Source organism: Macrosteles quadrilineatus, unplaced genomic scaffold, assembly GCF_028750875.1.
Source record: "Macrosteles quadrilineatus isolate MER2022 unplaced genomic scaffold, UCM_ALF_1.0 Scaffold_8__2_contigs__length_117827958, whole genome shotgun sequence".
Taxonomy (NCBI): Eukaryota; Metazoa; Arthropoda; class Insecta; order Hemiptera; family Cicadellidae; genus Macrosteles; species Macrosteles quadrilineatus.
Genome location: NW_026542601.1, coordinates 61,311,721 through 61,320,363, shown reverse-complemented (window position 1 = coordinate 61,320,363; position 8,643 = coordinate 61,311,721). Strand labels below are relative to the sequence as shown.

Sequence of the window (8,643 nt, the reverse complement as noted above, 5' to 3'; positions counted from 1 at the left end):
CTGGACCCGGGACGGATTTACTTTTTCGTTTTGAGGTCCCTAGAGGCCACAGCTGGTTGAATATACAAATATTCCATATTCTATAGAACTATGATGTTAGTTTATTTACTCTGTGATTTTGTCATTGATTATTGGAAACTAGGGGAAACCCGTCTAAATCAACGGTTACTTTCAAGGCTTACGTTAATTCATCTAACTGCGATAAATTGGGTGAAATACAGTATACATATTTTGAGCATTTAGCATTGTTTAAAGAGTAATAAGTGTGTGTAGCTTTCAAAAGAAAGCTTACACATTTCTTTTTGCTACTCAATTTTTTTAGGAAAGGTTGGGAAATACAATGATCACATGTTTTAATTCATCTTGGCAGCTTTTTCTTTACAATAAATTTTGAACTGCATGCTTGAATTAGGAATAGAAATATTGAACTATATACAGTTTGTATTGGACTACTCGATTCCCGTATGTAGGACGGGTTCGACAGCTCGTTCATATTTAAAAGGAATTAAATAATTTTGTCAGCTGTTTCAACTACACAAGTAGGTTCTATCATAGACAAAAAGAATTAAATATAGACAGTCAGCTGTGCTGCGGTTACCATAGGTTCTAGCACTCACCGCTGGGTGCGCCATGTAGTTACGACGTTAGCGCTACGTAACTACACGGCGCTCCCAGCGGTGTGCGCCTGAACCTATGGTTACCATAGTAACCGCAGCATGGCTGACAGTCTATATTTAATTCTATTTGTCTATGGTTCTGTGATATTTATAGCATTAGAAGGTTATGAGGTTTACCAACAGGTTACAGCACTATTAATTTTTAGCAAATTTAAATTTCCCATATTGAGAATAAGCTATTAACGTAGTACCAGGGCCACACTAAAAAACAGGCCGTAATGCTCATTAAGCATGACGTCACTAGAAGACGGCAATGACGTAAAGTTTGCCGTTTGTGAGCTGCTTGTTTTAATCTTTCCTCGGAAAATAAATAAATAAATACCCTCTGTCACAAAAATATCAAACATTACGTCATTGCCGTCTTCTATCGTGACGTCATGCTTGACGAGGATTACGGCCTGTTTTTTAGTGTGGCCTTGGTAGTACTCATGATAAGACCTGGACCCGGGACTGATTTACTTTTTCGTTTTGAGGTCTCTAGAGGCCAAAAACACCATTTGTTCAGATTCATATATATATATATATATATACTAGCTGAACCCGGCAGACGTTGTCTTGCCTTTGACTATTTATAATCCCGCGGGCTTTGCCCCGTTTAACTTCTTAATTTTCAAGATCTCGTTTGCATGGCTCAATTACGTCCTGGTTGAAGTTCGTTCGCTACGCTCACTCACCTTTAGGTTGGAGCTCGTTCGCTACGCTCACTCACCTTTAGGTTGGAACTCGTTCGCTGCGCTCACTTGCCTTCAGGTTAGCTCGTTGGCTACGCTCACTTGCCTTCAGGTTAGCTCGTTCGCTACGCTAACTCGCCTCCAGGTTGAAGTTCGTTCGCTACGCTCACTCACCTTTTGGTTGCAAATTAGCTGTTGTCATAAAAATATAAAAGATATAATAGTGCTGCACCCTGTTGGTAATCCTTGTAACTTTAATGCTATTGAACATCATAGAACAGAACCAACTTGTTTAATTGAAACAGCTGTTAAGATTCATTAATTCCATTTCTCATAAGGTTAACATGGGAAACTCCAGAGCCACTGGGGCGGAGCCGATTGGACGGATCACGAAATTGATGGTGTATAAACCTATTCCATGACATTCTACACGTATGTACCAAGTTTCGTGGCAATCGGTTCAGCGGAGTCTGAGTTTATCACTGCCAAACAAACAAACAAACAAACAAATATATATACAAACATCCTCTTTTTACTTATAGATATGTGTGTATGTTAAAATATAACTTAAATTAAATTCTAAGTAAGGGACCTCTTGTCGGGAATTTTCAATTTTGAGTTATGTACATATTTGAATTCCTTATTAAATTCTGAATCACTTGGTGCAAGTCCCATGCATCTGCGATTTTTTTTGTTAAAGTTATAGGACTTTGAAGTTTTGTTATTGAAAAGGGTCATTTTGAGAAAAACACTTTTGAAAATTTCAAGTACGCATTAAAACACTTTTTTTTGTATTTAAGAAGAGATTTTGGTATCAAAAGAATATAATGTGCTTATAATGTCCTCTTTGGGGGTAAAACCAATTTTTGTCTTAACTCTTGGTAGTTTTCTTTTAAATAATTGTTTTATAGAAGCATGTCGTAAAAATCACATTTCAGAAAAGGGACCTCTTGTCGGCCCTATGTTATTTCTCCATAAGATAAGAAAAGGTACCTCTTGTCGGGGCCGCAAAATTTGTGAGATATTTTGTTCTCCGTACACTGAACTTTGTTGTAGTACTCTAAATTTCCTCTAGAATGCAGGACAATTCATTTTTTGGACTAAAATCTGTTCATAAAGTGAATATTAGAAATGGGACCTCTTGTCGTTATGGCGAAATAACATTGAGCAACAAGAGGTACCTTTTCTCAGACCGTGCAGAGGCTAACAAAATGATTTATTTCGACCTTTTATGCCTTCTCAATTCGATATTTTAACAGATAATGTCCTGTTCTATGATAAATGAGGTACAACAATCGATAAAAACCCGAATTTCAATATTTTCTACCTTAATTACTTATATCAGCCGTACTGAAAATTTTGCATCGGCGACAAGAGGTCCCTTTTCACTTTCCACATCACAAATCCTGTTATTTAGTTTCAAGCTTTGTTGCATTATCTTCTTTATTAAACCTTTTGGCTAGTCTATACAAATAAGTCAACTGTTGTAGTTTGCTTGTTTATGAACATATTTTGATCAAATTTAGAAAATACTATCATTTCTTACTAAACTACAGTATTAAAACACTTTTTTACCTTCCCTGTTGCAGCAAACCTAAGTACTGGTTGAACTAATTTTATTTAAATAGGGAATAAATGTGATAATTTAAGGAGAGGTTTTAGTGTAGATCCAAAAAGGCAAATGGAAATTCGCTAATTCCGCAGGTTTGCTGCGGCGGGGGTATTTTGCATTTATGATAACAGCTAATTTAAACTAAGCCACAACAAAAGCTGTGATACACAATTAGAACTGTCAAATTAGGATTGTTTAAAGTTGTGTTTATGTTTTATTTCATAAATAATTTGTGTTATTGTGCGAATGTTTTATAATCAACTATTTCAGGTTTTCAATCAGCTTATTTATTCTGAATCTATGTCAATGATTATGCAACTGTTTTTTTCTTCCCGTTGCGAAGCACGAGTACAGTAGCTAGTAGGGAATAAATGTCATATTTTAAGGAGACATTTTAGTGTAAATTCTATCAGGTAAATGGGAATTCGCTTAGTCTGTAGGTTTGCTGCGGCAGAGGTATTTGGTTTTTTAACGGTTACAATGGAATTCATGAAATCTATATAATTAATACGCCAACATAAAATTTGTCTTTGAAACTCCTTCGCCATTTCTTAACCGATTTTTACCATTGACGTCTCATTGGAAAGAGCGTGTAGCGTAGATTTGCACTGACCTTACATTTTTGAAAAAATCCCTTGGGCTCTGCCCCAGTGGCTTTAAAGGTTACCATGTTATCCTTATGAAGAAAATATTTGTTTACATTATGATCAGCTGGATAATTTAACTGCTGTTGCTGTTAATATTTAAGTTGCAATTCAAGGAAATGCGTACTACAAAAATTAAATCTTACTGACCTGGTTGAAATTAAATACTTTCTCTTTGAATTTGGGTTTGCGTACATATTACATTGAAAAAAAAATTAGAAAGCCTGGACAATTTGATTTATTATCCAAATAAGAACATTGAATTGTCATAGTACTGTATTTATTGACAATCATTGAACGAACCGATTTGCAAACTGGAAACATAAAAAGTCAAAGAACGCCACCGAGTAAAATAAATAGAGATAATGCTTTTTTTTAAGAACTTATTATCGTTATTAGCCTATACTGTATAATGAAGAACACCTAAAAGATGAAGATTCCTTCAAATGATGAACGAGGGTGTTAGCCGTAGTGCTACAATTTTTAGTAGGACTTAAGGACTAAACACCGTGATCATTGCAAAGGAAAGCCCTCTAATGCTAAATAAATCTGGTACGTCAAGGACATTAATCTATGTTTCCATACAAGTCAAGCGATTTTAGAAGACTAGCCTATGACTATATCCAAGAAACCCTTACTAACATTTTAATTGAAGGATTTAATTATTATTCATAGTTAAGGGTAACAAAAACCAACTGAACAACATCAGGCCTTTTACTCTGCATTTTCTCAGGTTAATATAACTAACGTTATTCCAACTATCCAAAAGTACGCCAATTGAACAAATAAAATTGTGACAGACGGGTTATGCAGAAAGTCCTTAAGGTGATGAGAACAAATTTTATCTTTATTAAAGAATTATTGAAATTTGTAAACTTACTGCTAGCGACAAGGGTGGTACCATGTATGTAGGTTTATTAATAACGAAGATAAACATGGACAACCTTATGCGGATATGTGTCAGGAAATGTTTGTGGAAAACACTAAAAAACAATATCAGCTATATTTACAGGAAAATATTTACAGGAAATGTTGATTACATTGAACTGTTACATACATCGTGAGTATTTCCATGAGTTACACACCGGTAATCTTTGAGTTGACTCTCTTAAACTCATTGCAAATATGACTGTTATTCGTTTTGAAATAACTTCTGTAATACTTGGCAATTGCTCGAATTCGAGCAACATGTACACTAGTTTGCACTTAAACTGTGTATAAAAACAACAAAAATATATGAGGAATGTATTTTGTTTTTTTACCAGTATTGAAAGTCTAGTTCAGAGATTTATTTTAATTGGTAAACAATAATATGACAACTGTTTGAGCCACTTTTGGTATTTATAATTTCTTTAATATACGATAGACATTAAAATCAGCACTTCGGTCTAGTCTTAACAACAAAATGTGAAATATGTGTAGGTATTAAGAAAGTCCTTCCCGGTAAAAATTTTAAAAATAAAATAAATGGAAGGGTTTTAGAAAACAAAGTGGATAGTTTATTTGAAAAATACTTTAATTTCATCAAATACAATACCTGAGAGTGAACTGTAAAAAATACTCTAAGAATCCTTATGAATAAGTCCAGTATAAAAAAGGTTTTAATTAACACTCCAGACTCAAAAAAGGTTTACAATATTGATAATAGCACTTGAGGTTAAATAATGTCAAAAAAGTTCTATAAGCTACTTCTATGATAATTTCATATTATTCCCTTACAGATTAATCTATACAATATACAATATTTACAAAAATACATAAAAAATCGTAAAATTTGATACAAAATGCTCTTAACACTACCGAAATATCTTATACAAATAAAGCTTTAGACAAACTTTAATATAAAACTGATCAAGTGTAAAAGTGCTGTATCGGTTGCAATTGTATAATTTCAGTTCAGATCTAGGCTTATTTAATCTCATTTTTAACTCAATCAATATTATTACCTGAAGTAGGTAATCAAACATTAAAATCCATTGTTGTAACCCCGAAACTGCTATTTAGACTAGAATAAGGTGAAGGTTATTACCTCGTCTGCAGTTCCAAAATTCTATTTTGTACTTTAGTAGTGTAGTTACATGTTTCGGCAGACGCCATTGTCAAACTGTCATAGTACAGGAACATCAAAATCCACTTATTGTAGCTTTGTCAGGTAGGCATTTAGTTCACATACACACGATGACACATACACGAAGACACGATTGACGAATAATAAAATACATTTAAGTAGGCCTACTGATTTGTACGACATTGCCTTGACCACGAGCAGCAACAGACACATGTGTGTATGTGAACTAAATGTCTACCTGACGAAGATACAATAAGTGGATTTTGATGTTCCTGTACTACGACAGTTTGACAATGGCGTTCTGCCGAAACATGTGATTACACTACTAAAGTACAAACTACAATTTTGGAACTGTAGACGAGGTAATAACCTTCACCTTATTCTAGTATAATCAAGCTGTGGCTATCAGTTAACAGCTATGTCTAAGGAATAACTCTGCCTTAGTCACTAACAAGACTACAAGATCGCGCCACTCATCCTACACTTATCTCCATTCATACTTGGCTTATAATACTTACTTTGTATGGTCGCCATTTCATTTAAAAGTATTAAAGTATTAAACATTATTGTACTCTATTAATTGTGAATCTAACTGAAAATTTAAAACACTCCAAGATCCAAACTTGATACAAGTTACGAAATGTGGATAAGCAATTTTAAGGTATTCAATGGCTAAAACCCAAACTTGGTAGTAGGTAATATAATTTTTTTACAAAAAAGTTCAAATGATACTATACGTAACTAATAAAAAGTGTGTGTTATTTTTTAAGAAAGCTGTTGAATGTTAGTCAAGTTCAGCAAAGATTTTTTCTGTAATGAAATTCGTTACATTTTCCTCTCGTTTTTAAGATATCCAAATTTTTTTTGTTTTTTACTTTTGTTGATCATAATAAACTAAATATATATGATTAACTAAAATAGATAAACCGGAAAACAAAAAATATGAGTAGAATAAATTTAATAACAATAAAGTGCATAAAAAAATATCATTGACAAAAAATAAAGTTAAAGTAAGCAATGCTTTAAAACACTTTTTAAATAAAAACATCACAAAAGATTAAAACATGGTACTAAAATTAGGTAAAATATTTTTAAAAAAGCACAAAGCTATAAACAATCTAAAAATACACACTATTTAAAAAATCTAAGACAATCTTACCTATTTTCTAAACACCTTTGAGACTAGCTTGAAAAACTTTCAGTGTCTTTGGACGAATCTTTAAAGCTAATTAATTAACAGATGGACGGATGGAATCCTGTGAAGATGGCCTGAAACATTGGAATACAAGCTAAGCTATAGTCTGATATTGTAAATTGAAAGAAAACCATACAAATCATTAGAACATTGAATTTTGATACCTCTTTGTTTAAAAAGACAAAGAAAAAAATGGTCTTCTCTAGTTAATTGTTGCAGTGATGAAAAATTACATTATATTGAATGGTGCGATACCAGGGGCTCCCGACGACGCAGACTCCCGACGACACAGACTTCCGAAATGTGACGTCACGGCCGACCACCCCTCTCTCTATCTGAGTGGAGTGGGAGAGAGTCGTTGCGGCAACGCCCCCGATCCAGCCGATGGCTTGTCCTCCACACGAAAACCCCTACAACAGTATGACGTCACGGCCGTATGATCCCTCTCTCCGGGTAAAGTGGGGAAATGTGAGTTTTCGTCCGCGATTTTGATGTTGTTGATCTCCACTAAATTAACGATATAATTGTTTTAAATCAGATTTGTAAAGCATGGCATAGACATATTTTTTTGATATTTTTCATTCCCACTAAATTAGCAATATATTTTAATCAGATGTGAAAATAATTTTTAACGCAATTTGGACATTATTGGGAAAGTGTTGAGGTTTGTGAGTTAGTATGACATCCACATAAATCACTAAACTTATTAAAGTGAATGTTTGCTTTTGAATGTAATTATTGTATATTGTATTCATGAAAGCAATAAGAAGACAATGTGCTGAATTTACTCTGACTTTTAATGTAAACCTGTAGAAGTTTCAACAGCACATTGGGATATACAACGTCACACAGCTGATGTAAACCAATAATTTAATTCAGAATAATTGTTTCGTTTGTTTAAACCATCGATCTCTATTACTTAGAGCTCGATGGTTTAAACTAATTGGTGGGTTTATTAATTATAATACTGTGTTATTTACTGTAGGACATGAGGATTCTATAATGGTAGGTAAAACAGACCAATGCTGTATTATTCAAGAGTATTTATGTTTAATAAATGACTATTACGCCACACTACAATGTTTTAACGAACTTCCCAAGAAAGGATTTAGGCCTAGTCCAGAAAACAGCTGTTTGCCGCCACCTTTAGTCAAATGTGTGGTTTCATTACGTACTAATGTATTGTAGTGAGTTTTTACCGAACAACAACCAGCTGGATGATTACATTAGGCAATGAGTGGTTATAAACAAAATCATAACCTCTCTTGGAGGTTATGAGTACCTAGTGATTGTTAGTCCTTTAGTCGGTGGATATATATAAGGATTTTTTTATTGTTAAGTTAGCTTAGAGTGGTATGGTGTAAAATATCTTAAGTCACTCGTCCAAAATGTCCAAAATAAGCGAGTGGGACGAAGTGATGATGTAGTAACACTTCGGCCCAGTAACATTTCGGCCAAACTCAAATTTCTTAGAAAAACAGTATCACTTCGTCCCACTCGCTTTTACAGATGATTAAATAAGCTAATGGAGTAACATTTCGGCCCGACGAAAAATTGACAAGGGTTGAGGAACGCAGTTCAGGTAGTAAGAGGTACATGACCTGTATACTTTGCAACCACCCTCTGGTGGAATGTCGCCCAACCGTCACCCCTTGCATCCTCTGACCTCACATGACGGAGAATCGGTGGAATCTTACCTAACCTAACCTAACCTAACCTAACCTAACCTGTCAAATATTTTGTTGGGACGAAGTGTTACTAGTGGGCAGGTAGAGA

At 34.1% G+C, this 8,643-nt stretch overlaps 1 protein-coding gene across 1 annotated transcript in view; it reads right to left on the bottom strand.

Moving 5' to 3' along the window:
- Positions 1-5,981: 5,981 nt before the first annotated feature.
- The window catches only part of LOC129001553 (pre-mRNA splicing regulator USH1G-like), a 38,704-nt gene continuing 36,042 nt past the window's right edge, over positions 5,982-8,643 (bottom strand). Inside the window, exon 11 of the mRNA XM_054428879.1 lies at positions 5,982-6,941. The gene's annotated coding sequence lies outside the window, so the exon portion shown is untranslated. The remainder of the gene's footprint in view (positions 6,942-8,643) is intronic.